Below are 13,454 nucleotides of genomic sequence, written 5' to 3' on the forward strand. Positions count from 1 at the left end.
ATGGGAGACCACCTGGGAATTCCAGGTGCTGTAGGTAATTTTATACTGCCATAACATTCTTTTCTATTACATTTTACATTTAATTTTTTCAACTTATCATTGAATTTACTTGAGTTAAGAAGTAAAAGCGGTCTAAATTTAAAGCTTTTGAGCACCTACAGCCAAACCACAGTGGACATGCCCAATCTCGTCTGATATTGGAAGCTATGCAGTGTTGGGCCTGGTTAGTACTTGGATGGGAGACCACCTGGAATACCATGAGCTGTAGGTAATTTTATACTGCCATAACATTCTTTTCTATTACATTTTACATTTAATTTTTTCAACTTATCAATGAATTTACTTGTGTTAAGAAGTAAAAGCGGTCTAAATTTAATGCTTTTGAGCACCTACAGCCAAACCACAGTGGACATGCCCAATCTCGTCTGTTCTTGGAAGCTATGCAGTGTTGGGCTTGGTTTGTACTTTGATGGGGGACCACCTTGGAATACCAGGTGCTGTAGGTAATTTTAGACAGCCAAAACATTCTTTTCTATTACATTCTACATTTCATTTTTTCAACTTATCAATGAATTTACTTGAGTTAAGAAGTAAAAGAGGTCTAAAGTTAATGGTTTTGAGCACCTACAGCCAAACCACACTAGACATGCCCAATCTCGTCTGATCTTGGAAGCTATGCAGTGTTGGGCCTGGTTAGTACTTGGATGGGAGACCACCTGGGAATACTAGGTGCTGTAGGTAATTTTATACTGCCATAACATTCTTTTCTATTACATTTTACATTTCATTTTTCAACTTATCATTGAATTTACTTGAGTTAAGAAGTAAAAGAGGTCTAAAGTTAATGTTTTTGAGCACCTACAGGCAAACCACACTGGACATGCCCAATCTCGTCTGAACTTGGCAGCTAGGCAGTGTTGGGCCTGGTTAGTACTTGGATGGGAGACCACCTGGGATTACCAGGTGCTGTAGGTAATTTTATACTGCCATAACATTCTTTTCTATTACATTTTAAATTTAATTTTTTCAACTTATCAATGAATTTACTTGAGTTAAGAAGTAATAGAGGTCTAAAGTTAATGTTTTTGAGCACCTACAGCCAAACCACACTGGACATGCACAATCTCGTCTGATCTTGGAAGCTATGCAGTGTTGGGCCTGGTTAGTACTTGGATGGGAGACCACCTGGGAATACAAGGAGCTGTAGGTAATTTTTTACTGCCATAACATTCTTTTCTATTACATTTTACATTTAATTTTTCAACTTATCATTGAATTTACTTGAGTTAAGAAGTAAAAGAGGTCTAAAGTTAATGTTTTTGAGCACCTACAGCCAAACCACACTGGACATGCCCAATCTCGTCTGATCTTGGAAGCTATGCAGTGTTGGTCCTGGTTAGTACTTGGATGGGAGACCACCTGAGAATACCAGGTGCTGTAGGTAATTTTATACTGCCATAACATTCTTTTCTATTACATTTTACCTTTAATTTTTTCAACTTATCAATGAATTTACTTGAGTTAAGAAGTAATACAGGTCTAAAGTTAATGTTTTTGAGCACCTACAGCCAAACCACACTGGACATGCCCAATCTCGTCTGATCTTGGAAGCTGTGCAGTGTTGGGACTGGTTAGTACTTGGATGGGAGACTACCTAGGAATCCCTGGTGCTGTAGGTAATTTTAAACTGCCATAACTACCTTTTCTATTACATTTTACATTTAATTTTTTCAACTTATCAATGAATTTACTTGTGTTAAGAAGTAAAAGAGGTCTAAATTTAATGCTTTTGAGCACCTACAGCCAAACCACAGTGGACATCCCCAATCTCGTCTGATCTTGGAAGCTCTGCAGTGTTGAGCCTGGTTAGTACTTGGATGGGAGACCACCTGGGAAAACAAGGTGCAGTAGGTAATTTTATACTGCCATAACATTCTTTTCTATTACATTTTACATTTAATTTTTTCACTTATCAATGAATTTACTTGAGTTAAGAAGTAATACAGGTCTAAAGTTATTGTTTTTGAGCACCTACAGCCAAACCACACTGGACATGCCCAATCTCGTCTGATCTTGAAAGCTATGCAGTGTTGGGCTGGTTAGTACTTGGATGGGAGACCACCTGGGAATACCAGGAGCTGTAGGTAATTTTATACTGCCAGAACATTCTTTTCTATTACATTTTACATTTAAATTTTTCAACTTATCAATGAATTTACTTGAGTTAAGAAGTAATAGAGGTCTAAAGTTAATGTTTTTGAGCACCTACTGCCAAACCACACTGGACATGCCCAATCTCGTCTGAACTTGGCAGCTAGGCAGTTTTGGGCCTGGTTAGTACTTGGATGGGAGACCACCTGGGATTACCAGGTGCTGTAGGTAATTTTATACTGCCATAACATTCTTTTCTATTACATTTTAAATTTAATTTTTTCAACTTATCAATGAATTTACTTGAGTTAAGAAGTAATAGAGGTCTAAAGTTAATGTTTTTGAGCACCTACAGCCAAACCACACTGGACATGCCCAATCTCGTCTGATCTTGGAAGATATGCAGTGTTGGGACTGGTTAGTACTTGGATGGGAGACCACCTGGGAATTCCAGGTGCTGTAGGTAATTTTATACTGCCATAACATTCTTTTCTATTACATTTTACATTTAATTTTTTCAACTTATCATTGAATTTACTTGAGTTAAGAAGTAAAAGCGGTCTAAATTTAAAGCTTTTGAGCACCTACAGCCAAACCACAGTGGACATGCCCAATCTCGTCTGATATTGGAAGCTATGCAGTGTTGGGCCTGGTTAGTACTTGGATGGGAGACCACCTGGAATACCATGAGCTGTAGGTAATTTTATACTGCCATAACATTCTTTTCTATTACATTTTACATTTAATTTTTTCAACTTATCAATGAATTTACTTGTGTTAAGAAGTAAAAGCGGTCTAAATTTAATGCTTTTGAGCACCTACAGCCAAACCACAGTGGACATGCCCAATCTCGTCTGATCTTGGAAGCTATGCAGTGTTGGGCTTGGTTTGTACTTTGATGGGGGACCACCTTGGAATACCAGGTGCTGTAGGTAATTTTAGACAGCCAAAACATTCTTTTCTATTACATTCTACATTTCATTTTTTCAACTTATCAATGAATTTACTTGAGTTAAGAAGTAAAAGAGGTCTAAAGTTAATGGTTTTGAGCACCTACAGCCAAACCACACTAGACATGCCCAATCTCGTCTGATCTTGGAAGCTATGCAGTGTTGGGCCTGGTTAGTACTTGGATGGGAGACCACCTGGGAATACTAGGTGCTGTAGGTAATTTTATACTGCCATAACATTCTTTTCTATTACATTTTACATTTCATTTTTCAACTTATCATTGAATTTACTTGAGTTAAGAAGTAAAAGAGGTCTAAAGTTAATGTTTTTGAGCACCTACAGGCAAACCACACTGGACATGCCCAATCTCGTCTGAACTTGGCAGCTAGGCAGTGTTGGGCCTGGTTAGTACTTGGATGGGAGACCACCTGGGATTACCAGGTGCTGTAGGTAATTTTATACTGCCATAACATTCTTTTCTATTACATTTTAAATTTAATTTTTTCAACTTATCAATGAATTTACTTGAGTTAAGAAGTAATAGAGGTCTAAAGTTAATGTTTTTGAGCACCTACAGCCAAACCACACTGGACATGCACAATCTCGTCTGATCTTGGAAGCTATGCAGTGTTGGGCCTGGTTAGTACTTGAATGGGAGACCACCTGGGAATACAAGGAGCTGTAGGTAATTTTTTACTGCCATAACATTCTTTTCTATTACATTTTACATTTAATTTTTCAACTTATCATTGAATTTACTTGAGTTAAGAAGTAAAAGAGGTCTAAAGTTAATGTTTTTGAGCACCTACAGCCAAACCACACTGGACATGCCCAATCTCGTCTGATCTTGGAAGCTATGCAGTGTTGGTCCTGGTTAGTACTTGGATGGGAGACCACCTGAGAATACCAGGTGCTGTAGGTAATTTTATACTGCCATAACATTCTTTTCTATTACATTTTACCTTTAATTTTTTCAACTTATCAATGAATTTACTTGAGTTAAGAAGTAATACAGGTCTAAAGTTAATGTTTTTGAGCACCTACAGCCAAACCACACTGGACATGCCCAATCTCGTCTGATCTTGGAAGCTGTGCAGTGTTGGGACTGGTTAGTACTTGGATGGGAGACTACCTAGGAATCCCTGGTGCTGTAGGTAATTTTAAACTGCCATAACTACCTTTTCTATTACATTTTACATTTAATTTTTTCAACTTATCAATGAATTTACTTGTGTTAAGAAGTAAAAGAGGTCTAAATTTAATGCTTTTGAGCACCTACAGCCAAACCACAGTGGACATCCCCAATCTCGTCTGATCTTGGAAGCTCTGCAGTGTTGAGCCTGGTTAGTACTTGGATGGGAGACCACCTGGGAAAACAAGGTGCAGTAGGTAATTTTATACTGCCATAACATTCTTTTCTATTACATTTTACATTTAATTTTTTCACTTATCAATGAATTTACTTGAGTTAAGAAGTAATACAGGTCTAAAGTTATTGTTTTTGAGCACCTACAGCCAAACCACACTGGACATGCCCAATCTCGTCTGATCTTGGAAGCTATGCAGTGTTGGGCTGGTTAGTACTTGGATGGGAGACCACCTGGGAATACCAGGAGCTGTAGGTAATTTTATACTGCCAGAACATTCTTTTCTATTACATTTTACATTTAAATTTTTCAACTTATCAATGAATTTACTTGAGTTAAGAAGTAATAGAGGTCTAAAGTTAATGTTTTTGAGCACCTACTGCCAAACCACACTGGACATGCCCAATCTCGTCTGAACTTGGCAGCTAGGCAGTTTTGGGCCTGGTTAGTACTTGGATGGGAGACCACCTGGGATTACCAGGTGCTGTAGGTAAATTTATACTGCCATAACATTCTTTTCTATTACATTTTAAATTTAATTTTTTCAACTTATCAATGAATTTACTTGAGTTAAGAAGTAATAGAGGTCTAAAGTTAATGTTTTTGAGCACCTACAGCCAAACCACACTGGACATGCACAATCTCGTCTGATCTTGGAAGCTATGCAGTGTTGGGCCTGGTTAGTACTTGGATGGGAGACCACCTGGGAATACAAGGAGCTGTAGGTAATTTTTTACTGCCATAACATTCTTTTCTATTACATTTTACATTTAATTTTTCAACTTATCATTGAATTTACTTGAGTTAAGAAGTAAAAGAGGTCTAAAGTTAATGTTTTTGAGCACCTACAGCCAAACCACACTGGACATGCCCAATCTCGTCTGATCTTGGAAGCTATGCAGAGTTGGTCCTGGTTAGTACTTGGATGGGAGACCACCTGAGAATACCAGGTGCTGTAGGTAATTTTATACTGCCATAACATTCTTTTCTATTACATTTTACCTTTAATTTTTTCAACTTATCAATGAATTTACTTGAGTTAAGAAGTAATACAGGTCTAAAGTTAATGTTTTTGAGCACCTACAGCCAAACCACACTGGACATGCCCAATCTCGTCTGATCTTGGAAGCTGTGCAGTGTTGGGACTGGTTAGTACTTGGATGGGAGACTACCTAGGAATCCCTGGTGCTGTAGGTAATTTTAAACTGCCATAACTACCTTTTCTATTACATTTTACATTTAATTTTTTCAACTTATCAATGAATTTACTTGTGTTAAGAAGTAAAAGAGGTCTAAAGTTAATGTTTTTGAGCACCTACAGCCAAACCACACTGGACATGCCCAATCTCGTCTGATCTTGGAAGCTATGCAGTGTTGGGCCTGGTTAGTACTTGGATGGGAGACCACCTGGGAATACCAGGTGCTGTAGGTAATTTTATACTGCCATAACAGTCTTTTCTATTACATTTTACATTTAATTTTTTCAACTTATCAATGAATTTACTTGAGTTAAGAAGTAATAGAGGTCTAAAGTTAATGTTTTTGAGCACCTACAGCCAAACCACACTGGACATGCCCAATCTCGTCTGATCTTGGAAGCTATGCAGTGTTGGGCCTGGTTAGTACTTGGATGGGAGACCACCTGGGAATACCAGGTGCTGTAGGTAATTTTATACTGCCATAACATTCTTTTCTATTACATTTTACATTTAATTTTTTCAACTTATCATTGAATTTACTTGAGTTAAGAAGTAAAAGCGGTCTAAATTTAAAGCTTTTGAGCACCTACAGCCAAACCACAGTGGACATGCCCAATCTCGTCTGATCTTGGAAGCTATGCAGTGTTGGGCCTGGTTAGTACTTGGATGGGAGACCACCTGGGAATACCAGGTGCTGTAGGTAATTTTATACTGCCATAACATTCTTTTCTATTACATTTTACATTTAATTTTTTCAACTTATCAATGAATTTCCTTGAGAAAAGAAGTAATAGAGGTCTAAAGTTAATACTTTTGAGCACCTACAGCCAATCCACACTGGACATGCCCAATCTCGTCTTTTCTTGGTAGCTATGCAGTGTTGTGCCTGGTCAGTACTTTGATGGGAGACCACCTGGGAAAACCAGGTGCAGTAGGTAATTTTATACTGCCATAACATTCTTTTCTATTACATTTTACATTTAATTTTTTCAACTTATCAATGAATTTACTTGAGTTAAGAAGTAATACAGGTCTAAAGTTAATGTTTTTGAGCACCTACAGCCAAACCACACTGGACATGCCCAATCTCGTCTGATCTTGGAAGCTGTGCAGTGTTGGGACTGGTTAGTACTTGGATGGGAGACTACCTAGGAATCCCTGGTGCTGTAGGTAATTTTAAACTGCCATAACTACCTTTTCTATTACATTTTACATTTAATTTTTTCAACTTATCAATGAATTTACTTGTGTTAAGAAGTAAAAGAGGTCTAAATTTAATGCTTTTGAGCACCTACAGCCAAACCACAGTGGACATCCCCAATCTCGTCTGATCTTGGAAGCTATGCAGTGTTGAGCCTGGTTAGTACTTGGATGGGAGACCACCTGGGAAAACCAGGTGCAGTAGGTAATTTTATACTGCCATAACATTCTTTTCTATTACATTTTACATTTAATTTTTTCAACTTATCAATGAATTTACTTGAGTTAAGAAGTAATACCGGTCTAAAGTTATTGTTTTTGAGCACCTACAGCCAAACCACACTGGACATGCCCAATCTCGTCTGACCTTGGAAGCTATGCAGTGTTGGGCTGGTTAGTACTTGGATGGGAGACCACCTGGGAATACCAGGAGCTGTAGGTAATTTTATACTGCCAGAACATTCTTTTCTATTACATTTTACATTTAAATTTTTCAACTTATCAATGAATTTACTTGAGTTAAGAAGTAATAGAGGTCTAAAGTTAATGTTTTTGAGCACCTACTGCCAAACCACACTGGACATGCCCAATCTCGTCTGATCTTGGAAGCTATGCAGTGTTGTGCCTGGTTAGTACTTGGATGGGAGACCACCTGGGAATACCAGGTGCTGAAGGTAATTTTATGCAGCCATAACATTCTTTTCTATTACATTTTACATTTAATTTTTCAACTTATCATTGAATTTACTTGAGTTAAGAAGTAAACGAAGTCTAAAGTTAATGTCTTTGAGCACCTACAGCCAAACCACACTGGACATGCCCAATCTCGTCTGATCTTGGAAGCTATGCAGTGTTGGGCCTGGTTAGTACTTGGATGGGAGACCACCTGGGAATACCAGGTGCTGTAGGTAATTTTATACTGCCATAACATTCTTTTCTATTACATTTTACATTTAATTTTTTCAACTTATCAATGAATTTACTTGAGTTAAGAAGTAATAGAGGTCTAAAGTTAATGTTTTTGAGCACCTACAGCCAAACCACACTGGACATGCCCAATCTCGTCTGATCTTGGAAGCTATGCAGTGTTGGGCCTGGTTAGTACTTGGATGGGAGACCACCTGGGAATACCAGGTGCTGTAGGTAATTTTATACTGCCATAACATTCTTTTCTATTACATTTTACATTTAATTTTTTCAACTTATCATTGAATTTACTTGAGTTAAGAAGTAAAAGCGGTCTAAATTTAAAGCTTTTGAGCACCTACAGCCAAACCACAGTGGACATGCCCAATCTCGTCTGATCTTGGAAGCTATGCAGTGTTGGGCCTGGTTAGTACTTGGATGGGAGACCACCTGGAATACCAGGAGCTGTAGGTAATTTTTTACTGCCAGAACATTCTTTTCTATTACATTTTACATTTAATTTTTTCAACTTATCAATGAATTTCCTTGAGTTAAGAAGTAATAGAGGTCTAAAGTTAATACTTTTGAGCACCTACAGCCAATCCACACTGGACATGCCAAATCTCGTCTGATCTTGGAAGCTATGCAGTGTTGGGCCTGGTTAGTACTTGGATGGGAGACCACCTGGGAATACCAGGTGCAGTAGGTAATTTTATACTCCCATAACATTCTTTTCTATTACATTTTACATTTAATTTTTTCAACTTATCAATTAATTTACTTGAGTTAAGAAGTAATACAGGTCTAAAGTTAATGTTTTTGAGCACCTACAGCCAAACCACACTGGACATGCCCAATCTCGTCTGATCTTGGAAGCTATGCAGTGTTGGGACTGGTTAGTACTTGGATTGGTGACTACCTAGGAATCACAGGTGCTGTAGGTAATTTTAAACTGCCATAACATTCTTTTCTATTACATTTTACATTTAATTTTTTCAACTTATCAATGAATTTACTTGTGTTAAGAAGTAAAAGCGGTCTAAATTTAATGCTTTTGAGCACCTACAGCCAAACCACAGTGGACATGCCCAATCTCGTCTGATCTTGGAAGCTATGCAGTGTTGGGCCTGGTTTGTACTTGGATGGGAGACCACCTTGGAATACCAGGTAGGTAATTTTAGACAGCCAAAACATTCTTTTCTATTACATTCTACATTTCATTTTTTCAACTTATCAATGAATTTACTTGAGTTAAGAAGTAAAAGAGGTCTAAAGTTAATGGTTTTGAGCACCTACAGCCAAACCACACTAGACATGCCCAATCTCGTCTGATCTTGGAAGCTATGCAGTGTTGGGCCTGGTTAGTACTTGGATGGGAGACCACCTGGGAATACTAGGTGCTGTAGGTAATTTTATACTGCCATAACATTCTTTTCTATTACATTTTACATTTCATTTTTCAACTTATCATTGAATTTACTTGAGTTAAGAAGTAAAAGAGGTCTAAAGTTAATGCTTTTGAGCACCTACAGCCAAACCACACTGGACATGCCCAATCTCGTCTGAACTTGGAAGCTAGGCAGTGTTGGGCCTGGTTAGTACTTGGATGGGAGACCACCTGGGATTACCAGGTGCTGTAGGTAATTTTATACTGCCAGAACATTCTTTTCTATTACATTTTAAATTTAATTTTTTCAACTTATCAATGAATTTACTTGAGTTAAGAAGTAATAGAGGTCTAAAGTTAATGTTTTTGAGCACCTACAGCCAAACCACACTGGACATGCCCAATCTCGTCTGATCTTGGAAGCTATGCAGTGTTGGGCCTGGTTAGTACTTGGATGGGAGACCACCTGGGAATACCAGGAGCTGTAGGTAATTTTTTACTGCCATTACATTCTTTTCTATTACATTTTACATTTAATTTTTCAACTTATCATTGAATTTACTTGAGTTAAGAAGTAAAAGAGGTCTAAAGTTAATGTTTTTGAGCACCTACAGCCAAACCACACTGGACATGCCCAATCTCGTCTGATCTTGGAAGCTATGCAGTGTTGGGCCTGGTTAGTACTTGGATGGGAGACCACCTGGGAATACCAGGTGCTGTAGGTAATTTTATACTGCCATAACATTCTTTTCTATTACATTTTACATTTAATTTTTTCAACTTATCAATGAATTTCCTTGAGAAAAGAAGTAATAGAGGTCTAAAGTTAATACTTTTGAGCACCTACAGCCAATCCACACTGGACATGCCCAATCTCGTCTTTTCTTGGTAGCTATGCAGTGTTGTGCCTGGTCAGTACTTTGATGGGAGACCACCTGGGAAAACCAGGTGCAGTAGGTTATTTTATACTGCCATAACATTCTTTTCTATTACATTTTACATTTAATTTTTTCAACTTATCAATGAATTTACTTGAGTTAAGAAGTAATACAGGTCTAAAGTTAATGTTTTTGAGCACCTACAGCCAAACCACACTGGACATGCCCAATCTCGTCTGAACTTGGAAGCTGTGCAGTGTTGGGACTGGTTAGTACTTGGATGGGAGACTACCTAGGAATCCCTGGTGCTGTAGTTAATTTTAAACTGCCATAACTACCTTTTCTATTACATTTTACATTTAATTTTTTCAACTTATCAATGAATTTACTTGTGTTAAGAAGTAAAAGAGGTCTAAATTTAATGCTTTTGATCACCTACAGCCAAACCACAGTGGACATCCCCAATCTCGTCTGATCTTGGAAGCTATGCAGTTTTGAGCCTGGTTAGTACTTGGATGGGAGACCACCTGGGAATACCAGGTGCTGTAGGTAATTTTATGCAGCCATAACATTCTTTTCTATTATATTTTACATTTAATTTTTTCAACTTATCAATGAATTTACTTGAGTTAAGAAGTAAAAGAGATCTAAAGTTAATGTTTTTGAGCACCTACAGCCTAACCACACTGGACATGCCAAATCTCGTCTGATCTTGGAAGCTATGCAGTGTTGGGCCTGGTTAGTACTTAGATGGGAGACCACCTGGGAATACTAGGTGCTGAAGCTAATTTTATACTGCCATAACATTCTTTTCTATTACATTTTACATTTCATTTTTCAACTTATCATTGAATTTACTTGAGTTAAGAAGTAAAAGAAGTCTAAAGTTAATGTCTTTGAGCACCTACAGCCAAACCACACTGGACATGCCCAATCTCGTCTGATCTTGGAAGCTATGCAGTGTTGGGCCTGGTTAGTACTTGGATGGGAGACCACCTGGGAATACCAGGTGCTGTAGGTAATTTTATACTGCCATAACAGTCTTTTCTATTACATTTTACATTTAATTTTTTCAACTTATCAATGAATTTACTTGAGTTAAGAAGTAATAGAGGTCTAAAGTTAATGTTTTTGAGCACCTACAGCCAAACCACACTGGACATGCCCAATCTCGTCTGATCTTGGAAGCTATGCAGTGTTGGGCCTGGTTAGTACTTGGATGGGAGACCACCTGGGAATACCAGGTGCTGTAGGTAATTTTATACTGCTATAACATTCTTTTCTATTACATTTTACATTTAATTTTTTCAACTTATCATTGAATTTACTTGAGTTAAGAAGTAAAAGCGGTCTAAATTTAAAGCTTTTGAGTACCTACAGCCAAACCACAGTGGACATGCCCAATCTCGTCTGATCTTGGAAGCTATGCAGTGTTGGGCCTGGTTAGTACTTGGATGGGAGACCACCTGGAATACCAGGAGCTGTAGGTAATTTTATACTGCCAGAACATTCTTTTCTATTACATTTTACATTTAAATTTTTCAACTTATCAATGAATTTACTTGAGTTAAGAAGTAATAGAGGTCTAAAGTTAATGTTTTTGAGCACCTACTGCCAAACCACACTGGACATGCCCAATCTCGTCTGATCTTGGAAGCTATGCAGTGTTGTGCCTGGTTAGTACTTGGATGGGAGACCACCTGGGAATACCAGGTGCTGAAGGTAATTTTATGCAGCCATAACATTCTTTTCTATTACATTTTACATTTAATTTTTCAACTTATCATTGAATTTACTTGAGTTAAGAAGTAAACGAAGTCTAAAGTTAATGTCTTTGAGCACCTACAGCCAAACCACACTGGACATGCCCAATCTCGTCTGATCTTGGAAGCTATGCAGTGTTGGGCCTGGTTAGTACTTGGATGGGAGACCACCTGGGAATACCAGGTGCTGTAGGTAATTTTATACTGCCATAACATTCTTTTCTATTACATTTTACATTTAATTTTTTCAACTTATCAATGAATTTACTTGAGTTAAGAAGTAATAGAGGTCTAAAGTTAATGTTTTTGAGCACCTACAGCCAAACCACACTGGACATGCCCAATCTCGTCTGATCTTGGAAGCTATGCAGTGTTGGGCCTGGTTAGTACTTGGATGGGAGACCACCTGGGAATACCAGGTGCTGTAGGTAATTTTATACTGCCATAACATTCTTTTCTATTACATTTTACATTTAATTTTTTCAACTTATCATTGAATTTACTTGAGTTAAGAAGTAAAAGCGGTCTAAATTTAAAGCTTTTGAGCACCTACAGCCAAACCACAGTGGACATGCCCAATCTCGTCTGATCTTGGAAGCTATGCAGTGTTGGGCCTGGTTAGTACTTGGATGGGAGACCACCTGGAATACCAGGAGCTGTAGGTAATTTTTTACTGCCAGAACATTCTTTTCTATTACATTTTACATTTAATTTTTTCAACTTATCAATGAATTTCCTTGAGTTAAGAAGTAATAGAGGTCTAAAGTTAATACTTTTGAGCACCTACAGCCAATCCACACTGGACATGCCAAATCTCGTCTGATCTTGGAAGCTATGCAGTGTTGGGCCTGGTTAGTACTTGGATGGGAGACCACCTGGGAATACCAGGTGCAGTAGGTAATTTTATACTCCCATAACATTCTTTTCTATTACATTTTACATTTAATTTTTTCAACTTATCAATTAATTTACTTGAGTTAAGAAGTAATACAGGTCTAAAGTTAATGTTTTTGAGCACCTACAGCCAAACCACACTGGACATGCCCAATCTCGTCTGATCTTGGAAGCTATGCAGTGTTGGGACTGGTTAGTACTTGGATTGGTGACTACCTAGGAATCACAGGTGCTGTAGGTAATTTTAAACTGCCATAACATTCTTTTCTATTACATTTTACATTTAATTTTTTCAACTTATCAATGAATTTACTTGTGTTAAGAAGTAAAAGCGGTCTAAATTTAATGCTTTTGAGCACCTACAGCCAAACCACAGTGGACATGCCCAATCTCGTCTGATCTTGGAAGCTATGCAGTGTTGGGCCTGGTTTGTACTTGGATGGGAGACCACCTTGGAATACCAGGTAGGTAATTTTAGACAGCCAAAACATTCTTTTCTATTACATTCTACATTTCATTTTTTCAACTTATCAATGAATTTACTTGAGTTAAGAAGTAAAAGAGGTCTAAAGTTAATGGTTTTGAGCACCTACAGCCAAACCACACTAGACATGCCCAATCTCGTCTGATCTTGGAAGCTATGCAGTGTTGGGCCTGGTTAGTACTTGGATGGGAGACCACCTGGGAATACTAGGTGCTGTAGGTAATTTTATACTGCCATAACATTCTTTTCTATTACATTTTACATTTCATTTTTC

At 37.8% G+C, this 13,454-nt stretch overlaps 10 non-coding genes and 44 pseudogenes across 10 annotated transcripts in view; all 54 read left to right on the forward strand.

Moving 5' to 3' along the window:
* LOC148440193 (5S ribosomal RNA) overlaps nucleotides 1–37 on the forward strand; it is a 119-nt gene extending 82 nt beyond the window's left edge. The window contains exon 1 of the ribosomal RNA XR_015876156.1: nucleotides 1–37. This exon is cut by the window's left edge and continues 82 nt beyond it. This is a non-coding gene — a ribosomal RNA (5S ribosomal RNA).
* A 116-nt stretch (nucleotides 38–153) lies between these two features.
* LOC148440194 (5S ribosomal RNA) lies at nucleotides 154–271 on the forward strand (annotated as a pseudogene).
* Nucleotides 272–387: 116 nt separating this feature from the next.
* On the forward strand, nucleotides 388–506 carry LOC148440195 (5S ribosomal RNA; annotated as a pseudogene).
* A 116-nt stretch (nucleotides 507–622) lies between these two features.
* LOC148440196 (5S ribosomal RNA) lies at nucleotides 623–741 on the forward strand (annotated as a pseudogene).
* Nucleotides 742–856: 115 nt separating this feature from the next.
* On the forward strand, nucleotides 857–975 carry LOC148440197 (5S ribosomal RNA; annotated as a pseudogene).
* Nucleotides 976–1,091: 116 nt separating this feature from the next.
* On the forward strand, nucleotides 1,092–1,210 carry LOC148440198 (5S ribosomal RNA; annotated as a pseudogene).
* A 115-nt stretch (nucleotides 1,211–1,325) lies between these two features.
* Nucleotides 1,326–1,444, forward strand: LOC148440199 (5S ribosomal RNA; annotated as a pseudogene).
* A 116-nt stretch (nucleotides 1,445–1,560) lies between these two features.
* On the forward strand, nucleotides 1,561–1,679 carry LOC148440200 (5S ribosomal RNA; annotated as a pseudogene).
* Nucleotides 1,680–1,795: 116 nt separating this feature from the next.
* Nucleotides 1,796–1,914, forward strand: LOC148440201 (5S ribosomal RNA; annotated as a pseudogene).
* Nucleotides 1,915–2,029: 115 nt separating this feature from the next.
* LOC148440202 (5S ribosomal RNA) lies at nucleotides 2,030–2,147 on the forward strand (annotated as a pseudogene).
* A 116-nt stretch (nucleotides 2,148–2,263) lies between these two features.
* On the forward strand, nucleotides 2,264–2,382 carry LOC148440203 (5S ribosomal RNA; annotated as a pseudogene).
* Nucleotides 2,383–2,498: 116 nt separating this feature from the next.
* LOC148440204 (5S ribosomal RNA) lies at nucleotides 2,499–2,617 on the forward strand (annotated as a pseudogene).
* A 116-nt stretch (nucleotides 2,618–2,733) lies between these two features.
* Nucleotides 2,734–2,851, forward strand: LOC148440205 (5S ribosomal RNA; annotated as a pseudogene).
* Nucleotides 2,852–2,967: 116 nt separating this feature from the next.
* Nucleotides 2,968–3,086, forward strand: LOC148440206 (5S ribosomal RNA; annotated as a pseudogene).
* A 116-nt stretch (nucleotides 3,087–3,202) lies between these two features.
* Nucleotides 3,203–3,321, forward strand: LOC148440207 (5S ribosomal RNA; annotated as a pseudogene).
* A 115-nt stretch (nucleotides 3,322–3,436) lies between these two features.
* On the forward strand, nucleotides 3,437–3,555 carry LOC148440208 (5S ribosomal RNA; annotated as a pseudogene).
* Nucleotides 3,556–3,671: 116 nt separating this feature from the next.
* On the forward strand, nucleotides 3,672–3,790 carry LOC148440209 (5S ribosomal RNA; annotated as a pseudogene).
* A 115-nt stretch (nucleotides 3,791–3,905) lies between these two features.
* LOC148440210 (5S ribosomal RNA) lies at nucleotides 3,906–4,024 on the forward strand (annotated as a pseudogene).
* Nucleotides 4,025–4,140: 116 nt separating this feature from the next.
* On the forward strand, nucleotides 4,141–4,259 carry LOC148440211 (5S ribosomal RNA; annotated as a pseudogene).
* Nucleotides 4,260–4,375: 116 nt separating this feature from the next.
* On the forward strand, nucleotides 4,376–4,494 carry LOC148440212 (5S ribosomal RNA; annotated as a pseudogene).
* Nucleotides 4,495–4,609: 115 nt separating this feature from the next.
* Nucleotides 4,610–4,727, forward strand: LOC148440213 (5S ribosomal RNA; annotated as a pseudogene).
* A 116-nt stretch (nucleotides 4,728–4,843) lies between these two features.
* On the forward strand, nucleotides 4,844–4,962 carry LOC148440214 (5S ribosomal RNA; annotated as a pseudogene).
* Nucleotides 4,963–5,078: 116 nt separating this feature from the next.
* Nucleotides 5,079–5,197, forward strand: LOC148440215 (5S ribosomal RNA; annotated as a pseudogene).
* A 115-nt stretch (nucleotides 5,198–5,312) lies between these two features.
* LOC148440216 (5S ribosomal RNA) lies at nucleotides 5,313–5,431 on the forward strand (annotated as a pseudogene).
* A 116-nt stretch (nucleotides 5,432–5,547) lies between these two features.
* LOC148440217 (5S ribosomal RNA) lies at nucleotides 5,548–5,666 on the forward strand (annotated as a pseudogene).
* A 116-nt stretch (nucleotides 5,667–5,782) lies between these two features.
* Nucleotides 5,783–5,901, forward strand: LOC148440218 (5S ribosomal RNA). Its single transcript, XR_015875951.1, has one exon. It is a non-coding gene; the product is annotated as a 5S ribosomal RNA (ribosomal RNA).
* Nucleotides 5,902–6,017: 116 nt separating this feature from the next.
* LOC148440219 (5S ribosomal RNA) lies at nucleotides 6,018–6,136 on the forward strand. The gene has a single exon (XR_015875952.1). It is a non-coding gene; the product is annotated as a 5S ribosomal RNA (ribosomal RNA).
* A 116-nt stretch (nucleotides 6,137–6,252) lies between these two features.
* On the forward strand, nucleotides 6,253–6,371 carry LOC148440220 (5S ribosomal RNA; annotated as a pseudogene).
* Nucleotides 6,372–6,722: 351 nt separating this feature from the next.
* Nucleotides 6,723–6,841, forward strand: LOC148440221 (5S ribosomal RNA; annotated as a pseudogene).
* A 116-nt stretch (nucleotides 6,842–6,957) lies between these two features.
* On the forward strand, nucleotides 6,958–7,076 carry LOC148440222 (5S ribosomal RNA; annotated as a pseudogene).
* Nucleotides 7,077–7,192: 116 nt separating this feature from the next.
* LOC148440223 (5S ribosomal RNA) lies at nucleotides 7,193–7,310 on the forward strand (annotated as a pseudogene).
* Nucleotides 7,311–7,426: 116 nt separating this feature from the next.
* On the forward strand, nucleotides 7,427–7,545 carry LOC148440224 (5S ribosomal RNA; annotated as a pseudogene).
* A 115-nt stretch (nucleotides 7,546–7,660) lies between these two features.
* On the forward strand, nucleotides 7,661–7,779 carry LOC148440225 (5S ribosomal RNA). The gene has a single exon (XR_015875953.1). It is a non-coding gene; the product is annotated as a 5S ribosomal RNA (ribosomal RNA).
* A 116-nt stretch (nucleotides 7,780–7,895) lies between these two features.
* Nucleotides 7,896–8,014, forward strand: LOC148440226 (5S ribosomal RNA). Its single transcript, XR_015875954.1, has one exon. It is a non-coding gene; the product is annotated as a 5S ribosomal RNA (ribosomal RNA).
* Nucleotides 8,015–8,130: 116 nt separating this feature from the next.
* On the forward strand, nucleotides 8,131–8,248 carry LOC148440227 (5S ribosomal RNA; annotated as a pseudogene).
* Nucleotides 8,249–8,364: 116 nt separating this feature from the next.
* LOC148440228 (5S ribosomal RNA) lies at nucleotides 8,365–8,483 on the forward strand (annotated as a pseudogene).
* A 116-nt stretch (nucleotides 8,484–8,599) lies between these two features.
* On the forward strand, nucleotides 8,600–8,718 carry LOC148440229 (5S ribosomal RNA; annotated as a pseudogene).
* Nucleotides 8,719–9,064: 346 nt separating this feature from the next.
* LOC148440230 (5S ribosomal RNA) lies at nucleotides 9,065–9,183 on the forward strand (annotated as a pseudogene).
* Nucleotides 9,184–9,298: 115 nt separating this feature from the next.
* LOC148440231 (5S ribosomal RNA) lies at nucleotides 9,299–9,417 on the forward strand (annotated as a pseudogene).
* Nucleotides 9,418–9,533: 116 nt separating this feature from the next.
* LOC148440232 (5S ribosomal RNA) lies at nucleotides 9,534–9,652 on the forward strand (annotated as a pseudogene).
* Nucleotides 9,653–9,767: 115 nt separating this feature from the next.
* LOC148440233 (5S ribosomal RNA) lies at nucleotides 9,768–9,886 on the forward strand. The gene has a single exon (XR_015875956.1). It is a non-coding gene; the product is annotated as a 5S ribosomal RNA (ribosomal RNA).
* Nucleotides 9,887–10,237: 351 nt separating this feature from the next.
* Nucleotides 10,238–10,356, forward strand: LOC148440234 (5S ribosomal RNA; annotated as a pseudogene).
* A 116-nt stretch (nucleotides 10,357–10,472) lies between these two features.
* Nucleotides 10,473–10,591, forward strand: LOC148440235 (5S ribosomal RNA; annotated as a pseudogene).
* A 116-nt stretch (nucleotides 10,592–10,707) lies between these two features.
* LOC148440236 (5S ribosomal RNA) lies at nucleotides 10,708–10,826 on the forward strand (annotated as a pseudogene).
* Nucleotides 10,827–10,941: 115 nt separating this feature from the next.
* On the forward strand, nucleotides 10,942–11,060 carry LOC148440237 (5S ribosomal RNA). Its single transcript, XR_015875957.1, has one exon. It is a non-coding gene; the product is annotated as a 5S ribosomal RNA (ribosomal RNA).
* A 116-nt stretch (nucleotides 11,061–11,176) lies between these two features.
* On the forward strand, nucleotides 11,177–11,295 carry LOC148440238 (5S ribosomal RNA). Its single transcript, XR_015875958.1, has one exon. It is a non-coding gene; the product is annotated as a 5S ribosomal RNA (ribosomal RNA).
* A 116-nt stretch (nucleotides 11,296–11,411) lies between these two features.
* LOC148440239 (5S ribosomal RNA) lies at nucleotides 11,412–11,529 on the forward strand (annotated as a pseudogene).
* Nucleotides 11,530–11,645: 116 nt separating this feature from the next.
* Nucleotides 11,646–11,764, forward strand: LOC148440240 (5S ribosomal RNA; annotated as a pseudogene).
* Nucleotides 11,765–11,879: 115 nt separating this feature from the next.
* On the forward strand, nucleotides 11,880–11,998 carry LOC148440241 (5S ribosomal RNA). Its single transcript, XR_015875959.1, has one exon. It is a non-coding gene; the product is annotated as a 5S ribosomal RNA (ribosomal RNA).
* Nucleotides 11,999–12,114: 116 nt separating this feature from the next.
* LOC148440242 (5S ribosomal RNA) lies at nucleotides 12,115–12,233 on the forward strand. Its single transcript, XR_015875960.1, has one exon. It is a non-coding gene; the product is annotated as a 5S ribosomal RNA (ribosomal RNA).
* A 116-nt stretch (nucleotides 12,234–12,349) lies between these two features.
* LOC148440243 (5S ribosomal RNA) lies at nucleotides 12,350–12,467 on the forward strand (annotated as a pseudogene).
* Nucleotides 12,468–12,583: 116 nt separating this feature from the next.
* Nucleotides 12,584–12,702, forward strand: LOC148440244 (5S ribosomal RNA; annotated as a pseudogene).
* Nucleotides 12,703–12,818: 116 nt separating this feature from the next.
* On the forward strand, nucleotides 12,819–12,937 carry LOC148440245 (5S ribosomal RNA; annotated as a pseudogene).
* A 346-nt stretch (nucleotides 12,938–13,283) lies between these two features.
* LOC148440246 (5S ribosomal RNA) lies at nucleotides 13,284–13,402 on the forward strand (annotated as a pseudogene).
* Nucleotides 13,403–13,454: the final 52 nt, after the last annotated feature.

Source organism: Taudactylus pleione, unplaced genomic scaffold (assembly GCF_031769625.1).
Source record: "Taudactylus pleione unplaced genomic scaffold, aTauple2 ptg001666l, whole genome shotgun sequence".
Classification (NCBI taxonomy): domain Eukaryota; kingdom Metazoa; phylum Chordata; class Amphibia; order Anura; family Myobatrachidae; genus Taudactylus; species Taudactylus pleione.